Here is a 26,530-nt window from a genome sequence, read left to right on the forward strand (position 1 = left end):
CCCGACCACAAAGTGAAACTTTCCGGGCCCCCGCTGTCGCGCTGGGTCCCTGCCCTCTGCCCGGGAGCGCGTCGCGGGGACAGGTGTGGAGCCGGGCCTCGGGAGGAGACCCCCGCCCCCAGCCCCTGCGATTGTGTAATCAGCCGGGGAGGGGGGGGGGGCTCGGCACCGGCCCCACGCTGGGCTGCAGATGCGCGGCCCGGGGACCCCGCGGCAGGCGCGGCGCCCGGGGGTTGTAGGGGGTTGGGGAGGCCTTTCGTCCCGCCCCCCGGGACCGCCCCCGGGAGGCCAGGGGAGCCGCGGCGCTGACACAGCCCGGAGGGGGCGCCCGAGCGGCAGACCGATGCCGAGGAGGGGGCGCGAGGGCTCGGTAGCGCGGCCGGTCTTACCTGCGCGCCGGGCCGGCAAGGCGGGAGGCGGCTCGGGATGCCGGGGCGGCGGGCGGCAGCGCTGGCAGCCAGCGGGCCACGGCATGTAAGGAACCGCGGCGGCGGCTGCGGCGGCGGCGGCGGCGGCGGCGGCGGCGGCGGCAGCGGCGGGCGCGGGACTGACAGCCCCAGGCCCCGCCTCCAGCCCTGGGCCCCGCCCCCTCCGCGGCCGCGCGGCTGGCCCTGCCTACTCCGCCCACCGCCGGGGTCAAGCTCGGTCCACCAGCCCGGCGGGCGGGGGCGCTCGCTTCCGATTGGTCTGAGAGATATCCGCCCCGCCCACTCCCCGCCTCCTCCCTGGCAGGGAGCGGCGCGTGCGCGGTGGCTGCGAAGGGCAACGCAGAAAGCTGAGTGCTGGCGTTCTCGGTCCCCAGCGGTGGGTACCGGGCGTCCTTCCTCATCCGGGATGTCTGGGAGCCCTGGATGGCCCTGAGGAACCAGGAATCAAACTCAGACTACATGGTGGATGGTCCTTATTCACCTGTGAACGGATCTACGGGAGAAAAAACAAACCAGAATAGGCCAGGCTCTAACCAGAGGAGACCCCAAAATTGTGAACTGCAACAGAAAACGAGCCACCAGCCTGGACGCATCTGCGACGGGTCCCAGGGGTGCTTTATCCAGCAAGAGTGATGTGTGTGCAGAGGGTCTAGTAGTTGAGAAATGAGGTTAGGGCATTAGGGTTGTGCCAGCAGAAAAAGTGAGTGAGGCTGAAGTAAGTGGCCCTTCTCCAGCACCTACCTCTTCCTCCTCCCCCACCCCCTGTCCATACTCTCCCCTCTGTGCTGGTTCCAGTACCTTCAGCCTGCAAACAAGATCAAGTCTCTCCCAGGGGTGCCTGGGTGGCTCAGTGGGTTAAGCGTCTGACTTTGGCTCAGTTCATGATCTCGCGGTCTGTGAGTTCGAGCCCCGCGTCAGGCTCTGTGCTGACGGCTTGGAGCCTGGAGTCTGCTTCGGATTCTGTGTCTCCCTCTCTCTCCGCCCCTCCCCTGTTCATGCTCTGTCTCTCTCTGTCTCAAAAATAAATAAGACATTTAAAAAACATTAAAAAAAAAAAAAAAAAAGATCAAGTCTCTCCCAGCAAGAATACACTGAGACCCTGCAATTCCACTCCTAAGTATATACTCAAGGAAATTGGAAACATCTACACAAAAACTTGCACACAGATGTTCGTAGCCTATTCATTAATAGCCATAAGTGGAAACAATCGGAGGGTCCATCATCTGATGAAAGGGTAAATTATGGTTTATCCATACAATGGAATATTACTGGGCCATAAAAATGAATGAAGTACACATACATGCTATAATATGGAGAAACATTGAAAACTAAGTGAAGAAAGTCTGACACAAATGGCCACATGTCATGTGAGTTTGTTTATACGAAATGTCTGGAATACACAAATCTACAGAAAGTAGATGAATGGTTGCCAGGGAACCATGGAAAAGGAGAAATGGGGAGTGACTGCTAATGGGCATGAGGTTTCTTTTGGGGGTGATGAAAATGTTCTCGAACTAGATAGGAGTGATGATGACACAACTTTGTGAATATACTAAAAACCACTGGATAATATACTTTAAAGGAGTGAAAGGTATGACATGTGAATTGTTCTCATTTAAAAAAAAAAATCAATGCATCTAACAGAAACAAAAAGAAAACACGCAGCTCCCTTGAGGCTGTACGCCTTAGAGCTAGCTACCTTGCAGGTTCCCAGACCTTCACACCCAAGATTCTTGCAAAGGTGGCATACATGTTTTTACCAGAACTTCCTCATCTCCCATTTATACACTAGTTCCCTAGAATGTGGCTTCTACCGGTACCAGAGCTGAAATCTGCTCTCTCCTGGAATCCTGAAGGTTTCTGTGAGCCTGAGAGTTCCTGGTTCTCTTCCTCCTCTCCATTCTTTCTGTCTTGACTTTTTCCTTGGCCAGCTTTTTCTGTGGCTGTTTCCAAAATCCTTTCTAGGTTCTGTTATCCGTGTCTATGAGTTCAGTTACTGCTTCAAATTCTAACCTCCACCTGATGTTCACAGGTTTCTCAAACTCAGTGGGTCCTAAGCAACTTGTCATCTTCCCTGCCCCCACTCTCTCCTTTCTCTCCAGTAGAGATATCTATTGCTGCATACTAGGACCTGGGAGTTATCCTTGATTTTTCCCTCTTCCCTCTTCTAGAGTCAACCACCAATTTTTATCCCCTAAGTGTTCCTAAATCCCACAGTCCTTCTCTATTGGTAGGTACTACCACAGCCCTGACCCACACCCCCCATCATCTTATGCCTTCTAATTCCGTCCCCCCCCCCATCTTTTGTTGTCTTCAAATCTAGCTTCCAAAGAGCTGTGGAAGTGAACACCCATTGCTTTAGCTTACATAGCTGGCATTCCTCTTTCTTATGATAGCAACACCCTGATCTTGCTTTGGGAACCCACCCTTTCCCATTAGATACAGGCTTGGTGAGACTGTCAACCAAGATGCTGAGCTTACCCAACCCAGGCTAGGTGTGCCCTCAAGCTGAGGCAATAGGACAGTCTTCATCTGGTATGTGGATCCCAGGCAGAGCCACATAAACAATGAAAGTGGTTGGACCTGATTGTTCCCAACCAAGGAGACCCCCAGTCAATTCCTGCTATCTCTGTGCTGGGAGTTCCCTTCAGAGCCTGGGTGCTGCGTTCTTCCTTCGGTTTTCTGGACGATTCTACCTCTCTCCAAAGTATCCATTCCTTCTTTGGAAATTAACCAGAGTTGCCTGCAACCATGGCACCTAATGGATACAGAAATATGCCTAAAACACAAACCGTGTCTTTACCTACTGACAAGTGGTTAGCAGCATCCCATCGCCCACGGGAGAGCCTTCAAGCTCTGTGACCCAGCCCTGGCCTGCCTCTCCCACATCTTTGCTCCCCACTCTCTGCCTCGCCCTTGCATTTCTGCCCTTCTAAATTGCTTGGAGATTCATGTCCACACACTGTAAGATTTCATGCCTCTGCGTTCACGAGGCCCGTCTGTGTAGAATACCCTTCCCTGTTTACCCAGCTAGCTTCATCCTTTGCTGAGTTCTCCTCCAGAAAACTTTTCCTGGCTCTCCCTGCTCTGAACTCGCTGCCTTTTTCTGTGTTCTTAAAGCACCCTGCCCTTCTACCTACCATTTGCACTTACTGTCGTGGTATCTTACTTATCCATTTAATTATCTGCCTCTCCCACTAAACCTGGAGTTCCTCAAAGGCTTAGCCTTCCTTTCTTTATCTTTAGGGCTTAACACAGTGCCTGGCCCATGGCAGGTGCTCACAACCCTTCCTTTCTTCTTCTTTGCCTCTATAATTCCTGACTAAGAAAAAGAGATGTCATTGAGGGACATTAACAAGCATTTTCCCCAGAAGGATGAGAAGAAAAAATTCAGGCCTAAAGCATCTCATACACGTTGTCCCATAACTGTATTCCAATTCAAAAAGAAAAGTTCCAGAAGACAGCTAAACCCTCAGTAAGACTAAAAGGCACTTACTTAAATGATTTGACTCTGATCTCAAAAATCCACTCAATTTCTCCAGAAAGTCTTCATGCCTTAATGAGATGCGAAACTAAGTAACTCAGACAATTGTACTCATATGGTTCCTAAGTGGCAAGGTGTGTTTTTGTACTTACTTGTGATCATAGCTGAAGAATAAACAATGTAACAAGCAAATGCATAGTTTCATTTGGATGTCTGTTGTGAAACACACGCTACCTCAAGTGGCATTATGTAACCATCTATGGCAAATGTTGAAGACGATTAGGTGGATTCTAGTCCCACCTTGGCCACAACCATCTGCTTGACTTTGGCTGAGTCCCTGTCCTTGGATATTTGCAGTCAGCCTCCCCAGTACCCATTCCTTCATTATACCACCATCAGAACCACAAAATTCCTTTGGAAAAGCAGTTTTTCTCCACTCTAACCCAAACGGTCTTACTTAACCTGACTCCAAACTCCAGGAGTTAGGCCTAATAGTCCTAAAGCAATCATTCTATCCCATCTCTTTAGTTACAGAAATTAGTTCAAAGGAAGACATGAAGCCCAGTCCAGACAATGAGATTTGAGAAGACATTTTCGAGGACTCCTGACAAAAAGAAGATTGCTGTCTATGCTGTAGCTCCTATCAATAATATAAGGCCCAGAATTAATACAGCCACATGTGACCACAAGGATAAAGGCTAGACTGCCAGGCAGTGGATGAATCCTGAGGAAGGCAGAATGGGAAAATAGAAAATAAACAGAAACCTCAGTTACATTGTTGAGCAGTGAGCTGCTGGATCAAGCCATACCTGAAACTATTGTCCCATACTTTCCAGTTATATGGAAATATAACCTTCCCTTCATTGTTAGAGTTTAGTTTTCTGTCTGTTAACATGAGTAGTCCTAACAAAAACACTTAACAATCTCTCTGGGACTCTATTTTCCCATTAGTAAAATAAAGATAATATGAAGAGTCTTTAAGAATTCTGCCAGCTTTCACATCCTCTAAGTCTCTGAAGGGCAAATATACTCAAAAAGATGTAAGTGCATTATCATTTACTAGTAAGCACTAAGGAAAATAAGACTCTCCAGTATAACCCAACAAAAGACAGCTGAAACTAGAAATACAAACAGAAATCCTCAAGCTTTAGCCTATACCAGGAGTTACCCAGATCTCTACCCTCCCTCCCCCGCCCCCCCACACACATTTCAGCCGCTTGTTTCTACACTCTGAAAATAGTGAGGGAGGGAAGGAGGGGTGGTCTGGGAAGGAAGCATATAAGGGGCCCTGCTTTCCGACTGTCTTCTTACCGTGGTGCCCATGGCTTTAGACCCATGGTTCAGATTCTGACCTCTTCTACCTGAACTCTTAGACCTGAGAACGCCCCTGCACCTTCTCTCTCCCCCCACATCTGACCTCTGGATCATGCATCTAACTTGCCAGCCTCCCCCCATGTCTGCATTCCCAGCACTGATCACCTTCAATCAATGGGAAGTGATGATATATTAGCCAGCAAATCCAGAGCACAGATTTGTCTATCCGTAGCAACAAGGCCTAGAGGAAGGAGACCAGGATGGTTATTTAGTGGAGGAGAGTCACTTAATAAATGAGATTAAGCACCTTAGAAGCCTGAAGGGTTGAACAAATTGTTTGATACACTGCGCTGGCAATTATGTAGAAAGGTTTCACACATGGGATATGTAGCCCTTTTAAAATAATGCATTTGGACAAGCAATTGTAATCAGCATCCTAATTTGTCAAAGCATTGCCTGGGTCCCTGTCCAATACTGCAATGGGACACCAAGGCCATACCTGAAGGCACTGGGAACCTCAGGAAGGGGCAATGTGGAAAGAACGCAAGTTGCTTTCCTGGAAATAGAAGTTAAGAACATGCTGCTGATTATGCTTGCTCTTTGTTCTGACTTTGCAAAATTCATGGGAAAAGACAGGTTTCAGCGCAGCTTTGATTGATTCATTTAACATTTTATGGCCAGATAACCTTTGCATGCAGAGGTGACTAAGACAACGTTCCTATTCTTCAGGAGCTGGGGGAGGAAATGGACACTAGATCAGTCAGGTCGCAGCAGGAAACAGAGCTCACCCCGTGTGGCTCAAGTGAAGACTTCGATGAAAGGACTATTGGGAGAGGGGGAGGCACCCAGACACCAACAACAGCAGGAAACCATTACCACCCCTAAGAATGAAGACCAAGCAGAGGCAACACGAGAGGGGAGCGTGAAGGAGAGGCTGCCTCATAGGAGCTGTAGTCAGGCAGAGGTCCTGCCTGGGGAATGGCTTAAGAGCAGAGCCAGAAGGGAAAAAGCACCTTGGGCCCTTACCGTCCTCCCATTCTCTAGTCTGGAAGTGCCTATCATCGACCAACCCGAACAGAAAACCCTCCAGCAAGTCCACATGATGCCATCCAGAGGGTTCAGCCACCCAGGGAAGGAATAAAGCAGAGAAGGGTGGAGAATGGATCCGGCAGCATTAACAAAGAATCGGGCCACTCCACCCCACTGGCCATCCAGCCTCTCTTTTTGCCCTTCACTGGAGGGAAGAAGGGACACTCAGAGATGGGTAGGATGGTTTGAACCCGCCCTGAATCCCTCCCTGCCCCATCTAGTCCATTGCTGCCCTGCTATATGTCACCATCCCGGCCAGCACTGATGTGGCCCTGCTGTTTCTCTGCCTTAAAGAGTTAAAGGGGTGGGCAGTGAACGGCCCCCAAAAGAGAAAGAATACTACTCAACTAAACAGCTTTCCTCTGGCCTACCCCCCATCTCCTACCCAGCCCTCTTCTGTTCTGTGTCGTTGTTAATCATACAGAGATGCCCAACCATTTTCTGTCTCTCCAGGGGATTCTCATTATCTTTCTGATGTTTCCTCCCTCTCCCTTCTATGGGGGAAGGGTTGAATAGCCAGTGCTGGTTCCCTGTCATGTGCTGAGATGAGGTTTCAGAGGTAGGGAGGAGACAGATCTTAGAGAACCTGTAGCAGGGGCAGGCAGAAAATTAATAGGAAGGTGGTTACCTAGCATATGATTCCATTTATATGAAATTTCCAGAATAAGCCAATCGATAGAGACAGAACGCAGACTAATGGTTTCTAGGGGCTCAGGGGAAGCAGGATGAGATATGACTGTTTAATGAGCATGAGGCTTCCTTTTGGGGTGATGAAAATGCTCTGGAACTAGATAGTGGTGATGGTTGTACAACACTGTGAATGTACCCAATGCCACTGAATTGTGTACTTTAAAAATAGCTAAAATGGTGACTTTTATGTTATGTGAATTTTATCACAATAAAAAAAATTAGTCAGGCAGTTGGATTTTATATTAACGGGAGGCAGAAGACACTCAAGCGTTCCAGGGTGAATCTGGTGGTGACCGAGGTAAGCGGAGCTGCAGGAGAATCATTTGACCTTGAACTTCCTCCTTGGAGCATCTCTTTTGTTAGGCATGGGGAAGCGATGGGGGTAAAGAAGAGCTGGGAGAGAACAGGGCAAGTGGAGTATGCTGACTCCAGAGAGGGAGGAGGGCAGGCATCTGGGCCATATACTTTTCCTGGAATTTTTTTTTTTATGTCATGGATTTTCTATTGTGTTTATTCATTCGTTTGTGATTACTCAGCATTCTATCACCTTCTCATTGGGAAGAATTCCAAGTAGGGGGTTTCCTTCTTTGTAAATCTTGGTTGTAGGGAGCGACCTTCCTCCCAGTGCCCAGCATGGGAAGGCCAGAGACTCTCCCTCTGGCCCCGCACCCCCACCTGCCGACCACACCAGATCTCAGATATCTAGCTCAGCTAGCAGAGTCCTCCTTCTGGGGCTTTGAATCACAGAGCGTGATGCAAAGACAGAGGAGGTAAGAGACAACTGATGACAGTTGAGCCCCAGGGTGAGCGTCCACTGGAAGCAGCAGTGGCTGGAGTAGGGGCTCTGGCCTTGGTGTCCAGGGGCAGCTGCACCCGACAGCATCTTCACTACACTGACCCTGAGGGGTGACCCCCGGCTGTGGTAGTCGCTGCCTGGCCTCTCGTTCTGGTTATCTTCTGAGCCTGATTTGCCAGTCTCCTTCAATCCTCAAGCTACCTGCTATCCTTCCAATGCATTCCTTGAGCGTTCAAGTGAGAGCTTATTTCTGTGACTTATAACTAAAGACCCCGGTACATTGATGTGGCCTCATCGCCTCCCTTAAAACAGAGAACATGGTGCATTCCAATTCAGTGCTGACGGCTCCTTGCAAACTCGAAGTGCTGTCTGCACCTTGATGTGTGTGTGTGTGTGTGTGTGTGTGTGTGTGTGTATGCGTGCGTTTCACTTTAAACGTTACAGATGTGAAAACAAACTGCATTTCCATGCGCTGAGTTATTGTAACTATGGTGACGGACAGAAAGAGCACGGTCTAGAAATTAGAAGACCAGGCCACGCTAGTTGTGCAACCTTGGGCAAGTCAGTTTCCTGTCAATTCAGGCTGAGATGAACCACGGGCCCTTTACCACTACTTAAGATTCTGGGATTCGGGAAATGCAAAGGAAACCATTTATATCACCACCGTGCCTAAGAAAACAAAGTATCCTCTCTCACAAAGAGGCTCCATCTGATTCAGTGTCATACAGTGAAGACAACCTCAACCGTCAGTCTTTACTTCATCTATTAAATTATGCAGAGCCTTGTAGACAAGCAACAAAAGTTAACATCAGCCCCATCTCCCGTGGGGTATGCCATCCACAATAGTAATACTAATGACAGCTCCCACTTGGATCAGCACCTACCGCATGCCAAACACTGTTCGGAGAGTTTTACATACATTAGCTCATTTCATCCCAACAAACAACCCCAGGAAGTGCCATTATAACCCCTTTTTACAGATGACAAGGCAGAAGCACAGAAAGGTTAGGTAACTTACCCAAGGTCACACAGCTAGTAGGTGACAGAGCCAGTATTCAATGGTGCGCTCGTTATCGCTCACCTATTCCAAGTTACGTGGTAGCAATGTAATTTCCCATTGAAGGTGACGCAGGTGTGTGGTTCATGCTATTAAACAGCTTCTAGTCCACGCTTTGCCTCCACAAAGGCTGCATCTAATCTTAATCAAGCTGGTAAAGTGAGCGTCCATCTCATTTGAACACTTCAAGTAGAGGATCTAGCAAGGGAATCCCTCTCGTCCTCTGAGGGCTGGTCCCACTGTTTAGTGGCATCCCATTTCTCCCGAAAGTCCTGACATATATCCTCTTTCACACTTGAGAGCTTTCAACTTTAATCAAATTTGGGGAGCAGTGGGGAAGGTGTTGAAAAACCACAGTCAACATTTTTTCTGTGATGAGTCTTGGCGTTGAGTGCCTGGACCACCCAAAGTTGACTGTAGGCGACCTCGGGCAAATTATTGCTACTTCTGAATAGTCTCCCCTGTGACATTGGCTTGCTCAGGAACTAACACCTGTTCTGTGTCGAGTGCTGAGCTGAGTCCTGGAAACAGGAAGGGTTGGAGGGGTGGCTGGGTGGGTAGATGTTAGGCCAGTGGTTCTCAGCCAGGTTGGGCTAGGAGTCACCTAATGGAGCTTTTCAAAATAAATGTTCACACTCGCTGGGTCCTGATACCCAGGTGGAGGCTATAATGACAGGTGGATCTGGGGGCCCTGTTTTTCAAAACAGTCTCTCCCATATATATCTCCTCTTCCTTAGCCCCCCCAACCCCTCACCCCGAGTACACTTATTCTTTCAGAGCCACTGAAGTTGGTGATTTCTGAGGCTACATGGAGCCCCAAGTAAAATTCTGTGGTTCATTCATTAATAAATGTCTCAATTCAACATTTATGGAACGCCTAGTCTGTACCAAACATTGGAAACCTGGGATGAATAAGACCTAGGTAGACTGTCCTTGTGCCCTAGAAGCTCTCAATCTGGTTGAGGCAGACCAACAAGCAAAATGCCAGCATCTATATGACATGAAGAGCCTGGGAGGTAAGGGAGCATTTTTTTTTTAATGTTTATTTATTTTGAGAGAGAGCAAGCAAGTGGGGGAGGGGCAAAGAGAGAAGGAGACTGAGAATCCCAAGCAGGCTCCATGCCATCAGCACAAACCCCAATGTGGGGCTCAAACCTACAAACTGTGAGGTCATGACCTGAGCCAAAATCAAGAGTTGGACGCTTAACCCACTGAGCCACCCAGGCTTCCAGTAAGGGAGCATTTTATCAACTGAATGTCCCTTGGTTGACAGTTCAGCTTTCCCTTCTCCAGAAAAAAGGTGATTCCTTTGCTTTTTCTTTTCAAAGTTCCTCTTTCCCAATGATCCAATACAATAGTGTAAGAAACCCCTGACAGGTTCCAAACCTCCTGCATCTACCTTCCTTCTGGTTTCAGATGCAAAGGACATTCTCCACGACACGAGGTGCAAACCCTGAGTGCTGACGTTCCTCCATCAAAAGGCCGTTTTAACGAGGAACTCGGGTTCAGGCATCAGCCATAGAACATTAATATTCATGGTTAATATTTGCAAAAAAAAACCCCTTCATTTCAATCTTTTGTTTCTGTTGGGGTGGGGGGAGTCTTAAAATGGCCAGAAATTCCCAATTCCTATTTATTCTATCTAGGCCTTTTCTTTGGGGCTTCCATTATTTCATCAGGGTTGGCAAGGAAAGTTGGTTCTGCTCCTGTCCAAGTGTTAAATGGATACTCATGTGTCTCTTCGCCACACTGGTATAATTAATTTTATTGCAAATAGGATTTTTCTTTCTTCGCCTTTGCATGCAAATGTGTTCCCCTTTCAGTGTTTGTATAATAGCAGTAATTCTTTCATTTGTACAAAAGGACATGCACCATTTTGGCAGATAGATGGAGCTTTGATGGAGAGATTATTACATTTCCAAAAGCAAAGAGAATAAATCAGAATTTAGCCAGACGCCGACTAAACACTCCCCTTCCCCCAACCGCACTGATCTCGGGCCAAGTGGCTAACACACCGTGCCTTCCTCCCAGAGAGTAACACTTGCAGAACAGTAGGACCTTGCTGGCTACTGTCTGTGCTTTGCGCTTCTCTGCCCTGCTCTGTGCACGCTCTCACCTGGGCTCCCTTGCTGTCTGGCTTCTGCTCGGGTTTGGCCAATGCGAGGCAACAGCCTGGGAATAGAGTGTGGGAGTAGAGGGAGGTTGGAGTATTCACTTCCCTGCTCCCTCCCTGTTTGCCATGGCTCCGGAGAGTGACTGTGCTCCTCCTAGGCCACAACTCCTCTGCGGTCACCTTCTTCTGCAAACCCAGCTCCCACTGGACTCTGGTAATCCGCTTCCATCTCTGTGCTACACCAGGCTAGACCCTGGGAGCTTCACTACCTGCTGTTGGCTAACTCTGCCCACATCTATATAAATATGCCTTGCGTCCAACCCCTTTGAATGTGTCCTTTCCTTCCAGGACTCTGAGAGAACCACCATATTCCCAAGATGTCACTTAGCTCACTAGAACCATACACACACACACACAAACACACACACACACTCTATAGCACCGGGAAAGTGGTAAGGAAACCCAAGATCACTGAAGTGTAAAGGCGTCTGTATGTCTGTACAGAGTTTTTAGAAATTCCACCAAGCAGAGGAGGAGTTTTCCCTAGGCACATCTAGCTTCATGTAAGTCATGGTGAGGTTTTTCCTACCTGTCACTTAGTCACCTTCTTCTGGTCACAGCCCCAGATTTTCCTTAAGGAACCATCTCTTCCCTTCTCTTGGTACATGTGGATTAGGCAGGGCTATTCTCTCCCTCAGTTATGAGAAAATATGAGACTCAATGCCATCACTCAGTGTGTCACATTTCCCAAACCACAGTGTTGGGTCAGGGATGGGCATGTGATATAAGCCAGGCCAGTAAAAACCACTTGGATGAAATTCTCAGACCTTGGCTAGGGCAGCTAGGAAAAAAGGTGCTTTCCTTCCTCTGATGTTGCTAAGGACATAAACTGAAGCTTTGGTGGCCATCTGCCATAAGGTAAAGAGCCTGCCTGAGAAGTGAATGATCACAGAGGAAGCAGAGCTAAGAAGCGAAGAGAGAAAAACCAGGTTCCAATCACGACACTAGCCCTGGATCAAGCCTTGCTTTGCCTTTGCAATTACATGAGCAAATGTTCGTTTTTACATTACTTAAGCTGGGTTTCTGTCACTTGCAACTGAAAGATTCCCAACTAGTACATTGAAGATGGAATCTCTTTAAAGCTAGGAACCATCATGGACTGGGTAGGGGGAAGACAGAGAAGAAAAACAAATTTACTATTTCTGGAGCATCTGTTGTGGTGCTCTAGAAGAGAGCACATACAACTGTAGGTTAATTTATTTAATTCTCAAAATAACTTTGCTCTTCTATGTTGAGGAACTTGCCAATTGCTGCACAATTAGCAAATGGCAGGGTTAAGTTCAAACCAAGGACAGTCTGCCTTGCAAAGTTATATTTGTTCCACTCAGATATGCTGCCATCATGATGATCTTCTTCATCTTCCTCCTCATTATCTCATTCCCCTCCCCTTTCCCCTCGTCTTCCTTCTCCCCCCTCCTCTTCCTCCAACTCCTCCTCCTCCTCCTCCTCCTTCTGGAAGCTCAGTGAGTATTCGGACCACAATACCATGAAGCTGAGATTCTTGGTCACCAGAAAACCCAGACCATGAAACATATATATATGTGTGTGTGTGTGTGTGTGTGTGTGTACAAAGAACTATGACATGAAAGAGTGATCAATGCCAATAAACAGGAACAGACATCATATTGAGAAGGATTACTTCCATTTGAGGCATTGGAAGAGTTCAGACACAGATGGCAGAAGGGAATCCAAACATAAGATAAGAGTCTGAGCAAAGACATCAAGATTGGGAATGCCAGACCACAGAAAGATTCAGTTTGCACATTTACAAACTTCCGTCATTCTCCAAGGTTCTCTCCTTGGCTGCTTTCTCAATTTTCTCTTTTTCATTTCATTTTAATGTAGTATGTTAGGAACATTTAACATAAGGCTTTAGCCTGCTAACAAGTTTTTATGTGCACAATCAGTATTGCTGACTATGGGTACAATGTCTACAGCAGGTCTCTAGGCCTTATTCATCGTGCTTAACTGAAACTTTATGTTCATTGATTTATAACTCCCCATACCCCCCTCCTCTACCCAGACCTTGCAACCCCACTCCACTCTATAATTCTCCGAGTGAATGAATTTGACTATTTTAGATCCCTCATGTAAGTGGAATCATGCAGTACGTGTCTTTCTGTGACTGGTTCATTTCACTTAGCATAATGCCCTCAAAGTTTATCCATGTTGTTACATATGACAGAATTTCCTGTTTTTTAAAGGCTGAATGGTATTCCATTGTATGCGTGTGTGTGTGTGTGTGTGTGTGTGTGTGTGTGCGCGCGTGTGTGTATCACATCACATTTTCTTCACCCATTTACCTGTCCATGCACATTTTAGGTTCTTTCCACATCTTGGCTATTATGAACAGTGCTGCAATGAACATGGGAGTGTGGTTATCTCTTAGATTCTGATTTTTTTTTTTGGATAAATATCCAGAAGTGGTATTGCTGAATCATATGAAATGTCCACTTTTAATTTTTTGAGGAAACTGCATACTGTTTCCCATAGCAGCCACACCATCTTACAATCCCACCAGTGGTACACAAGGGTACCAATTTCTCAACATCCTCACCAACACTTGTTGTTGTTTTTTTTTTTTTTTTTAGTGTACTAACCATCCTGACATGTGTGAGGTGATATCTCATTGTGGTTTTGATTTACATTTCCCTGACGATGAGTCATGTACATTTTTTTTCATAAAAGAAATAATCAAAAGAGTGAAAAAGTACCTTACAGAAGGAAAGAAAATATTTAAAAATCATCTATCTGATAAGGGATTAATTTCCAAAATATATAGAGAACTCCTACAACTAGGTAGCAAAAACAACGAATAACTTGATTTTTATTTTTTTTTTCAACATTTATTTATTTTTGGGACAGAGAGAGACAGAGCATGAACGGGGGAGGGGCAGAGAGAGAGGGAGACACAGAATCAGAAACAGGCTCCAGGCTCCGAGCCATCAGCCCAGAGCCTGACGCGGGGCTCGAACTCACGGACCGCGAGATCGTGACCTGGCTGAAGTCGGACGCTTAACCGACTGCGCCACCCAGGCGCCCCAATAACTTGATTTTTAAAATGGGCTAAGGACTTGGATAGACATTTCTCCAAAAAAGACATACAAATGGCCAACAGGTATTTGTGAGAAAAAAAATACTCTGTGTCTCTATTTTCTCTTGACGTTCTTCCTTGGCAATAATAAGACCAGAAAGTGGATAATTCCAGGCTCCCACTTGGCAGAGTCCTTCTACACCTCAGGGCAGGACAGGGAGAGCTCTTCAGCCTCCAATATAAATATATCTACTCTTCCATGGAGTTCACCTTGAAGACATAAGCAATAGTGAACCGGTAACCATGCTGGCTGGTGTTAAAGGTGAACCCACAAGCCTTTGAATGTGTCTTTGAGATCCCAGCATGTCAAGTTTCCTCTCCAGCTCCCAAAGAAAGAGGGGTCATGTGTTCCAATATTGACGCTTGTTCCAAATATGGTGTGAATTCAGCCCTGGAGACACAGTCCTTTTTCTCTCTTTAGCAGAGATCCTGCTTTTGACCTCTCCTTCCCCCTACGGTTGTCTCATTACTCTGTGAACAAGTGACAAGCTTTCGCACATGCATCAATACCTCGTTTTAGCACCCTTCTGCCCCACATCCATTAAAGAAAGGTGTTGTGCGGATGTTAAACCAGGCAGACAGACCGACCCCCCTAGTCAGTGTGTCTGCCAAGTTAAACACACGCACGCACCATGCGCTATTTTTAAAAGCAAGTTAAATAAGGTGCCTTTAAAGTTGAGTCCCCTGGGATTGTATTGAGTCCCTAAGTTCTTGGTTTTGTGAGCCCAAGGGACCAAGCAGGTTAGCTTTAATTGTTTAACTAGGCCACTTAAGCCACTGAGCCCTTGTCTAATAGGACAATATTTATAGGCATTGCATCATCACAAAGTTGAACTGTTCTTTCAGACTGAGATCATCCTTCAGTTTGTTAGGATTTTTTTTTTAACTCAGGAGGGAAGAAATGAACTGTGATTTCATTAATAGAAACTACTGATAAAAACAGAAGAGTAGAAAAATGTCAAGATGCTAACTTTTTAGTGGTGAGAAAGGCAGATTCTCTCCTGGCAAGGTTTTGATTCATAGCTATGGAAAATTTGAGGGTGATATTTTGACCACTGGAGGCTGGGGCAAATTTGATTAAAATTACTAGTCTGGAAAACTCAGTTTAGCCAAATTTTCTTCATTGCTGTGGTTTGATACAACTTTATTGTTCTGTGGTGGAGACTGATGTGGTTTTCATTGTTTGGACCATACGTGATGCATAATAAAAGAGTTAAGTTTATTTTGCTATTATTTTTTTTTTTCAGATGAACTTTCCAGCTATTTCCTAACCTCATGATTTGGTTGTTTTATCTACCAAAGCTAACTGACACATATACTCATGATTTAATCATGATGATGATCATGCTTAACATTTATTGGACACTTACTATGTGCCAGATGTAACCACATCATAGGCATTACGTCTTTCGATCCTCAAGCAATCCTATTTGTTTCTGCTATTGCCAACACATCGAAGTTGAGGAAAATGAGGCTTAAAAGGCTGTGTAACCTTCCCAGAGTCACACAACTAGTAATCAGTGGCACTGGGACTTAAAGCCAAGACTGAGGAATTCCCAGGGATTCCCAATACTCTTCCCCACCACAGCAGGCGGACTTCTATCAACACATCAATTGTGCACTTTTTCCACCCAGTTCTACAGTTGAATCATAGAATTTTTGTGTTGTTTTTGCTGGGGGGTGATGCCACATTTACATGAAGAGCACAAAAATCCCCAGCAAAGCCAACAGACTTTTAAGTTGCTTTATTTTCATCAAAACAATAAAAATGCTTATAAATTTTGGAAATTGTTTATAAGAAATACAAGTAAAATCATTTAATAAAAATATTATCTTCAGTATGTAGTTATATGGCTATAATGCGTAACTTTCAGCAACTGAAATTAAATGGATTTTCGAACAAAAAGAAAAACTTGACAACGTAGATTGGACTTCCAGTCAAGATGAACCACCAAGGATGAATGCTTTGATCCACCCTTTGCTCCAAATACATTGCAATGATTTATAAAATATAATAGCAGGAAAAAAGATAAACATCTCCATTGACCAGAGCTGGCAATAAATTATAAAGTGGTGAGAGGGTTTGAAGCCATGAGTCTGTTATGTTCCGAGTCTGCAAGCACAAAGTGGCAGCTCGAATTTTGGGTTCTAGCATGTAATGGGGACTAACAGAGCTTCATGCTCAAAAGTGGATCCGAGCTAGGCTCACTGCTTGAATCCAGGGGCTGGATTGGGCTCCTCCTTCTATAGGAAGAAGCCTGTTAAGAAAAAGCAATTATCAATTCACTTCCTGAGACTACAGTTTTACAGGAGATTCTTGGCTTAGAAAAGCAGGCTGTAGATACAACTTCCTGGCTAGGAATTGAGCCAGGCACCTGCTGCCCCGTGACCATGACTGGATCTGTGTTAGCCCCAACATCACTGTGGAGCAAATTCCACCTGGTGCTCTGCTGGGTACATGGAGGAGGGTCACATGGAGGCAACTGCAAATCCCAAAGCGGCTAGACAAACAGGATGAGAGAAACTCTCTCTCCCCCCGCTCTCTCTCTCTCTCTCTCTCTCTCTCACACACACACACACTCAAAATGTGGCTGTCATAACAAATGAAGAAATCTAATACCAAAGAAGACAGCCTACAGAACCATCGAAATTATTCATTGAAACATGAAATGCCTAGAGATAAAGTTAATTTTATGAAACAGTCTTATGAAAATTTTAAAATAAGTCTAAATAAGTCTATAATGTTCAAAGGCACAAACCAAGGTAATACATCCATTAATAATGAGTAAGAAATTTGAAACACAAAAAAGAGACATAATCAAAATAAAAACAAGTGGGTTTTAAGAAAACACAAATATATATCTGTGGAACTAAAAGAATATGGTTACCAAAATACAAAGGCAAGATAAGCTCTAGATTAGATCCAGAGAGCACTGAATTGGGAAATAGTTGTGAGACACACACACAGAGCTTAGTCCTGAGTGACATCAAGATAATTTTTTTAATGTTTATTTATGTTTTAGACAGACAGAGAGAGACAGAGACAGAAAATGAGCGGGGGAGGAACCGGGAGAGAGGGAGACACAGAATCTGAAGCAGGCTCCAGGCTCTGAGCTGTCAGCCCAGAGCCCGAGGAGGAGCTCAGACTTATGAACTGTGAGACCACAACCTGAGCCAAATTTGGACGCCTAACCAACAGAGCCACCCAGGCGCCCCAATAATTTTTAAAACAGTAATTAACAGACATGGAAGATAACTTGAGAGACTCCAACCTATATCTGGAAGATGTTCCAAAAGAAGAGGATGGAGAGAATGAGGGAAAAGTAATATTTGAAGAGATTAAATCTTATAACTTTCATAATTGCAAAAGACATGTGTCCTTTGATGGAAAGACCACTCTTTGTGTGGACAGAGCATGACACATGAGAGTGAAAGTTCAGATCACTGGTGATAAGGAGAAGCCCCTAAAAGCTATCAGAGAGAAAATACAGAAAAAAAAAAAAAAAGACCCAGAAGAAACTGATAGGTTGACAATGATTTATTTTCAGCAACAATTGTGGCCACAAGACAATGTAGTAACATCCTTAATGTGCTAAAGGAAAATAGCTGTCAGCCTAAAATTTTATATGCAGCTAAATTATTATTTAAGAGTGGGGACAAAAAAAGACACTTCAAAACACACGGACTAAATGAGTCCTCCCACATACAGCCCCACATTTACACACTTAGTAAAGGATGCATTTCAGTAAAAAGAACCACAAAAGACCCCGAATAGCCAAAGTAATATTGAAGAAGAAAGCCGAAGCAGGAGGCATCACAATCCCAGACTTTAGCCTCTGTCACAAAGCTGTAATCATCAAGACAGCATGGTATTGGCACCAAAACAGATACATAGACCAATGGAATAGAATAGAGAACCCAGAATTGGACCCACAAATGTACGGCCAACTAATCTTTGACAAAGCAGGAAAGAGTATCCAATGGAAAAAAGAAAGCATCTTTAACAAATAGTGCTGGGAGAACTGGACAGCAACATGCAGAAGAATGAAACTAGACCACTTTCTTACACCATTCACAAAAATAAACTCAAAATGGATGAAGGACCTGAATGTGAGACAGGAAACCACCAAAACCCTAGAGGAGAAAGCAGGCAACAACCTCTTTGACCTCAGCCACAGCAATTTCTTACTTGACACATCACCAAAGGCAAGGGAATTAAAAGCAAAAATGAACTATTGGGACCTCATCGACATAAAAAGCTTCTTCACTGCAAGGGAAACAATCAACAAAACTAAAAGGCAACCGACAGAATTGGAAAAGATATTTGCAAATGACCTATCAGATAAAGAGCTAGTATCTAAAATCTATAAAGAACTCACCAAACTCCACACCCGAAACACAAATAATCCAGTGAAGAAATGGGCAGAAAACATGAATAGACACTTCTCTAAAGAAGACATCTAGATGGCCAACAGGCACATGAAAAGATGCTCAACGTCACTCCTCATGAGGGAAATACAAATCAAAACCACACTGAGATACCACCTCACACTGGTCAGAGTGGCTAAAATGAACAAATCAGGAGACTATAGATGCTGGTGAGGATGTGGAGAAACGGGAACCCTTTCGCACTGTTGGTGGGAATGCAAACTCTTGCAGCCACTCCGGAAAACAGTGTGGAGGTTCCTCAAAAAACTAAAAATAGAACTACCCTAAGAAATGTGAAACTACAGCAGAGGTCAGGGATAGAATAAACAATGAAATAATGGTGAGAAAAAATTCACAAATTATGTTTTTATGCTTAATTAAATATTGATTGCGCATATGCTATGTTTAGAAGGATAGAAATGCTAGGGGCGCCTGGGTGGCTCAGTCGGTTGGGCGGCCAACTTCGGCTCAGGTCATGATCTCGCGGTCCGTGAGTTCGAGCCCTGCGTCGGGCTCTGTGCTGACAGCTCGGAGCCTGGAGCCTGTTTCAGATTCTGTGTCTCCCTCTCTCTGACCCTGCCCCGTTCATGCTCTGTCTCTCTCTGTCTCAAAAATAAAAAAATTTAAAAAAAATTTAAAAAGGATAGAAACGCTAAAGAACAATGTGTTTGTTAGAATATCTTTTATTCAAATTGCATATGTTAAAATTTTAGGAAAATTAAAAGAAGGGATTAACAATCAACAGAGGAAAAAATAAAAGAAGTATTTAAAAATTTGCAGCCTAATAGTCAAAAAGGACTGGAGAGGGGGTGAGGAGGGACACAATGAAAATGCTAATAAAGAGAAAACACAAAATAAGTTAAAGTACATAGGAAATCACAGCACATGAAATTGTACTAAATGCATTTATGACAAAATGCATATATTGGATTGAATGGACTGAAAGTAAAGAAATGGAAAACCTTATATATGTCCATCTCCAAGTAAAGCTAGGGCAAGGATGTTAATTTACTGCAAAAAGTTCATGGGAATTAAGGAGGGCATTACATAACAATAATAATCTACTAGGAAGATAGAAAAATTGTGAATTTATATGCCTCTAAAACATAGTTTCCAAATATATATAACAAAATAGACAGAATTGCAAGGAAATGGACAAATCCATAATCAGAGTCCAAAATTTCTGAAACACTTCTATCAAACACAGATCACTCAGGCAAAAAATTCATAAGACTGTGATAAATCTGAAGAACAAAATTTATAACTATGATATAATATAGAATTTTCCAAATGTTTTTTTTAATGTGGCCCCTTTAAGAAATATATTTTATAGCAAAACCTAGTATACCAATGCACACAAGTGCACACCTACACAGATAGATAGATGATAGATAATTCTACAAACAATATTCACCTTTAATAGAAGTGATGCATCCTGATATAATTTGTTTCATTCCATTCTATTTCACCTGTTAAAAAAATGTGAGTTGGAACCAACTACACTGATTTCGCAACCCAAGGAGGTATTGTGGCCTCCAGTTTACAAAACACAGATCTTATAAATACGTACAGTTGTGTCTCCAACAAGTAGCAGTTACACTTTCTTTCCAACCTGAAGTAAATGATGTATACAATAGTGCCACCACAGAAGCATAAAAGTTGGCACAAGCAAGAATGTTCCTATGAACAACTTCTATTCTACATTGTACTGGAGACCAAAGTCAGTTCCCACTAGGGGAGAAAGGAATCAGAGGTATATGAGTTTGAAAGGTTCAGTATAACAAACTGCAGCTGATGTAGTATCAGTGCAGAAAATATAGGAGAGTCTACAGATAAACTTTTAGAGTCATAAGAGAGGTCAGCAAAGTTCATAACCCAAGAATAACAAACATTAATAATTTTCCTAAATACCAGTAACGATCAATTCGAAAATGTAATCGACAAAAGTTATCGTTCAAAATAGCAACGAAACCATCAATCACCTAGGAATGAATCTACTGAAAGATGTTCACAGCCTTCTAAAGAATAGTATGAAACATTGTAAAAGATATAAAGGAAGATGAAAAGAAACGGAGAGGCATAGCATGTTTAAGGATGAGGAAGGCTTGACATCCTGAAGATGGCAATTCTCTCTAAAACATTCTGATATTGAATGCAACGCCAATCAGAATCCCAACAGAAAAACAAAATCGATCCTGAAATTCATTTGGAAGACTAAAAAGACCTAAATATCTGAGATAATTCTGAAAAAGGAGGTTGGGAATCTTGCCCACAAGAAAGCTAGCTTTATCGGAAGCCAAAACAACTAAGACAATGTGGAATTGGCTCAGGAATGGACAACGACATCAGTGGAGTGGGACAGAGTGTAGGCACAGAACTACCACACATATGAAAGCCTCCTATGACAGAGACAGCATTGTAATCAAAGCAGAGAGGATGAGTTGTTTAATAACTTATGCTGTGACACATCCAAAAGAAAAAATTAAAGTGTAATCGCTAACTCACATTAGATCAGATAAATCCCAGTAAAGACTTACTATTAAAATTAAAACTGTAACATTAAAAAATATACATAGAATACATTTAAGGCTGTGAAGAAATACTTAAAAAAAAAGATTTCTTAAATGAGAAGCAAAAGGACCAAACATCATGTAAAAGCCTGATACATTTGTCATTAAAATTAACTTGTTATGTCCAACAAAAGTTATCATGAACGAAGTTAATGATGCAAAATGAGAGGAAATATTTGTGATGCATATAATTGACAAAGGATTAGTGTCCAAAATTCATACAGAACGTCTACGGTTTGATAACAGAATGACAAACAGTACAGTGAGAAAGTGAGAAAAAGAAAACCTAACAGAAAATTCATAGAAGAGCAAACTGGAGTGGACTATAATCAATGAAGACATATATGAGCACACCAGAATCAGAAAGTTGCAGATTATGTAACATTTTACGACATCAGATTGTCAAAATTAAAATTTTTATTGGGTAAAATTGGTGAAGGGAATTAAGAGGTACAAACTTCCAATTATAATATAAATAAGTCACAGAAATGAAAAGTACAGCATAGAGAATGCCGTCAATAACACTGTAATAATGTTGTTTGGTGACAGATGGGGACCACATTGACCGTGGTGAGCATGGAGTAACGCACAGAATTGTCAAATTCCTATGTTGTCCACGTGAAATGAATATAACATTGTATGTCAGCTGTATTTCAATTAAAAAAAAACCCACCAAGTACCAGCGACTACCTACAGCCACAAGAACTCCCACAGACTCTTTACGGAAGCATGAGTTGGTACAACCACTTTGGAGAATAATCTGACCTTATCTTGTAGAGGCTACTCTGGAAGTCAGTAGTTATACCCTTAGGTATGCAGAGCAAAGCGACTCACACATGTGTGTAAGCGGACAAGGATGTTCACTGTGGATAAAGAAGATGTGTGTGAGAGAGAGAGAGAGAGAGAGACATACATGCATATGACGGAGTATTACTCAGAATGAAACCTTGCCATTTGCAACAACACGGATGGATCTAGAGAGTGTAATGCTAAGCAAGATAAGTCAGTTACAGGAAGACAAACGCCATATGATTTCACACATATGTGGAATTTAAGAAACAAAACAAACAAAGAAAGAGACAAACCAAAAACAGACTCTTAACTGTGGAGAACAAACAGTTACCAGACAGGAGGGAGGTGTGGGGGATGGGTGAAATCGGGGTTGGGGATTAAGAGTGCTCTTAGGGGGCGCCTGGGTGGCGCAGTCGGTTAAGCGTCCGACTTCAGCCAGGTCACGATCTCGCGGTCCGTGAGTTCGAGCCCCGCGTCGGGCTCTGGGCTGATGGCTCAGAGCCTGGAGCCTGTTTCCGATTCTGTGTCTCCCTCTCTCTCTGCCCCTCCCCCGTTCATGCTCTGTCTCTCTCTGTCCCAAAAATAAATAAACGTTGAAAAAAAAAATTAAAAAAAAAAAAAAAAAAGAGTGCACTTAGGATGAGCACTGAGTCATGTGTGGAATTGTTGAATCACTATGTTGTACACCTGAAACTTAATATAACGCTGTATGTTAACTATGCTGGAATTACAATAATAACTATTATTATTTTTTTGTTATCATTATTTTTAAATTTATTTTTGTTTCATTTACATCCAAGTCAGTTAGCATATAGTGCAACAATGATTTCAGGAGTAGATTCCTTAGTGCCCCTTCCCCATTTAGCCCATCCCCCCTCCCACAACCCCTCCGGTAACCCTCTGTTCTCCATATTTAAGAGTCTCTTCTGTTTAATCCCCCTCCCTGTTTTTATATTCTTTTTGCTTCCCTTCCCTTATGTGCATCTGTTTTGTATCTTGAAGTCCTCATGTGAGTGAAGTCTTATGATATTTGTCTTTCTCTGACTGGCTAATTTCGCTTAGCATAATACCCTCCAGTTCCATCTATGTAGTTGCAAATGGCAAGATTTCATTCTTTTTGATTGCCAAGTAATAGTCCATTGTATATACACACCACATCCTCTTTATCCATTCATCCATCGTTGGACATTTGGGCTCTTTCCATACTTTGGCTATGGTCAATAGCACTGCTACAAACATTGGGGTGCATGTGCCCCTTCGAAACAGCGTACCTGTATCCCTTGGGTAAATACCTAGGAGTGTAATTGCTGGGTTGTAGGGTAGTTCTATTTTTAATTTTTTGAGGAACTTCCATATTGTTTTTCAGAGTGGCTGCACCAGTAATTATTATTATTATTATTATTATTATTATTATTATTATCAACCCAATTAAAAAAAAAGAATGTTCACTGCAGCATTGCAATGAAAGCATAAAATGGAAACAACCGAAATGTCCATAAAGAGAAGAAAGGGTAAATAAACTGTAGCAAATTTCTTCAGTGGACTACTCTACAACAGGCACATAGTTAAACTAAAGCTACCTATGTCCATGTGGATAAATCTTAAGACAGGATGCTGAGTGAAGAAGCAAGTTCATAATGATGTGCTCAGGACAGCAATATTGACAATAAGTTTAAAACTTGAAAACTATGCTATCTATAATTCAGATACACACGGATGTACTAATTAATATGAAAATATGCATGGGAATGATAAAACCAAAATTATTATTTCTGGGCAAGGAAAGGGGAAATGGGATCAGGAAGAAGTTCTCAGGAACTTCAACCCAGTCTTTATTTTATTTATTTATTTTTTTGTCATAAGCACAACAAGGGTCTATTAGGTCTTGCCAGAGCTGGGTTCAGGGAACACAGGGATATGCTGTCGCTTTCCTTCCATACTTTTCTGTATTTCATCATAATTTCATCATCACGGTCAACTCTGTCCTCTTCCACCTTCTGTCCATTTGTAGATTGTGATATTGTGCGACTGAATTAATTCTGAGTCATAATAAATTGAAAAACCTAAACAAAACAATCAAAATCCTTCCTGTGTGATCTCTTTTCAAATATTCTTTGTCTTCAAAAGACGCAGTTGCTATGAAAACCTGTATTGTCCCCTTATTTATGCCACTTCAATCCAGATAATTCTCACCGGATCATAAGGGTGAATTTGTAATCTTACAAGAAACCTATGTTCTTAGTTGGTTCTCTTTTTTGAAAAAAAAAAAAAAAAAAAGATAGAAGTAAGAGACTTCCAAGGAAGATGGCAAAGTAGGAGGACCCTAGGCTCACCTTGTCCTAGGGAAACAACTGGAGAACGCTCACATCAGGGTGAATAACCCAGAAAACGACCTGAAGACTGGCGGAATTAGCCCCATGACTAAATGTAGAGAAGAGGCCACATCGAAGAGGGTCTTACTATTTAATGGGCTCTTTATAGATACTGATTAATTGGTTGGGAAGACAAGGTCCAGCAGTAATGTAACACAATTTTAGAAAATTTGGGAAATGGTATCCCTTAAAATCCTCCCCTCCCCCAAAACGTCATATCCTCAACTATTCTAGTTCTCACTAGCCTTTTATGCTTGCGTAGGTTTTAATGCAGTTGTGACCAATTTGCACACGTAACTTTGTAGCCTGTGCTATCCTGTTAATATCCCTATGCCTTCTTCCTGCTCTCCCCAACCTTCCTTGATAACGTCTAATAGTCCATCATATCTTTCTCCAATTATTTAACCTTTCTCCTACTGTGGGACATTTACGTTTCTTTCCATTCCTATTCATAGAAATAAAAACCCATGACAGAAAACTATTTGAGCATGTATTTTTTGTATCCCGAATTATTTTAGAACTGGGATTGCCAGGTTACGGAGTTCAAACCTTTTCATGAATTGCTTCTCCCAAGGGACCTAGCTGTTTCCGCTGCCCCACAGTAGTGTTTGACAGCACTGAGTGGCTTGCTGTTAGCTCTGGGCTCAAATCAGAACTCTGTCGCCGTAACCACCAGATCCTGTTAATTCCTTTTTTCTAAAAGATTATCCTTACTTACAATCTTTGTGACTGTCACAAGAAGACAGCTGACAAGTGCCTGTTCTACACTATGTATAAAACTTTCTGAAAGATGATCTGAGACATGGGGCGCCTGGGTGGCTCAGGCTGTTGGGCAACTGACTTCACCTCGGGTCATGATCTCACGGTTCATGGGTTCAAGCCCCACATCGGGCTCCATGCTGACAGCTCAGAGCCTGGAGCCTGCTTCCGATTCTGTGTCTCCCTTTCTCTGCACCTCCCGTGCTCGTGCCGAGTCTCTCTCTGACTCTCAAAAAATGAATAAATGTTAATAAGTTTTTTTTTTTAAAAAAAGATGATCTGAGACAAAAGCATAGAAAATATAGTCAATAATATTGTAATAGTGCTGTATGGAGATGGACGGCGACCACAATTATCATGATGAACACTGAGTAATGTATAGATTTGGAGAATGCTATACACCTGAAACTAAGGTCTCTGTATGTCAACTTTAATAAAAAAAAGTAAAATAAAATAAAACAATAAAATAAAATGACGATCTGAGACAATGGTATATCAAATGCCATGTATATAATTAGAAACAACTCTTATGTCATAGTTATACCCTTGCATTTGCACATCTTAAAACTATGTTCAAATCTGGGGTGGGGGGGGTAAGGGGGAACATTTTATTTTTTTCATCTAACTTATTATAAATAAACTTCTTGAAAGTTGAGTTTTTAATAACACTGTGCTGAGGGCTTCTGCATCTTTCCTTAAGTACAAGGGGAACATATTGAGAGATACCAAAATATGAGAAATAAAATATAAATAAAAATATTGAAAGCTCAATCTGTTCTCAGGGTGATTAATTAAATGGGATTTGATTAAAAATCACAGCACATTTTGTTTTTTCTACCAAAGTAGGTTAATTGGGGCATATTTTGGAAGTAATTAAGTGGTGGTAAAACTTGCAGGGACATATGTACAAGGATGTTCTTTGCAGCACTGTGGAGGCAAAAAAAAAAACACCCTCAAAACAGAGTGAAAAGCTGTCTTGGAAACTGGTTGAAAAAGTGTTGTCACATGCATGCTATGAGATACAATGCAGCAAATAAAACATAGGCTTCGTCTCTGCCCACTTACTAAATGGGGGAAGCAAGATCTAGAGATTATGTAATAAAAACAATAAAGACAAAAATAATACGTGTGTATATATAATTGTATATGCTCATGTCATTAACACGGATTATCTGTACATAGGAGGGAAGAGGAGAGAGGGAAGAAGGAGCAAGAAAAGAAAATAAACCCTCCATTCTTATAGACAATGTGGGCAAGTGTTTAAGTGAAACCCTATGAATGGATAGTAAAAGAAGCAAGAAGAGAGGTCACTCAAACAGTGTGAACAGCTCAGTTGAAAACTTCCCCAGAGTGACTCCCTGAGCTAAATCACTTACAGGTCACCCATATTGACGACTGACATCAAATTCCACTTCTGGGGCACCTGGGTGCATCAATTGGTTGAGCAATGGATTTTGACTTGGTCCTGATCTCACCGTTCATGA

At 43.0% G+C, this 26,530-nt stretch overlaps 1 pseudogene; it reads right to left on the bottom strand.

Moving 5' to 3' along the window:
- Positions 1-385: 385 nt before the first annotated feature.
- The window catches only part of LOC123596784, a 40,542-nt pseudogene continuing 14,397 nt past the window's right edge, over positions 386-26,530 (bottom strand).

Source organism: Leopardus geoffroyi, chromosome C1 (genome assembly GCF_018350155.1).
Source record: "Leopardus geoffroyi isolate Oge1 chromosome C1, O.geoffroyi_Oge1_pat1.0, whole genome shotgun sequence".
Taxonomy (NCBI): domain Eukaryota; kingdom Metazoa; phylum Chordata; class Mammalia; order Carnivora; family Felidae; genus Leopardus; species Leopardus geoffroyi.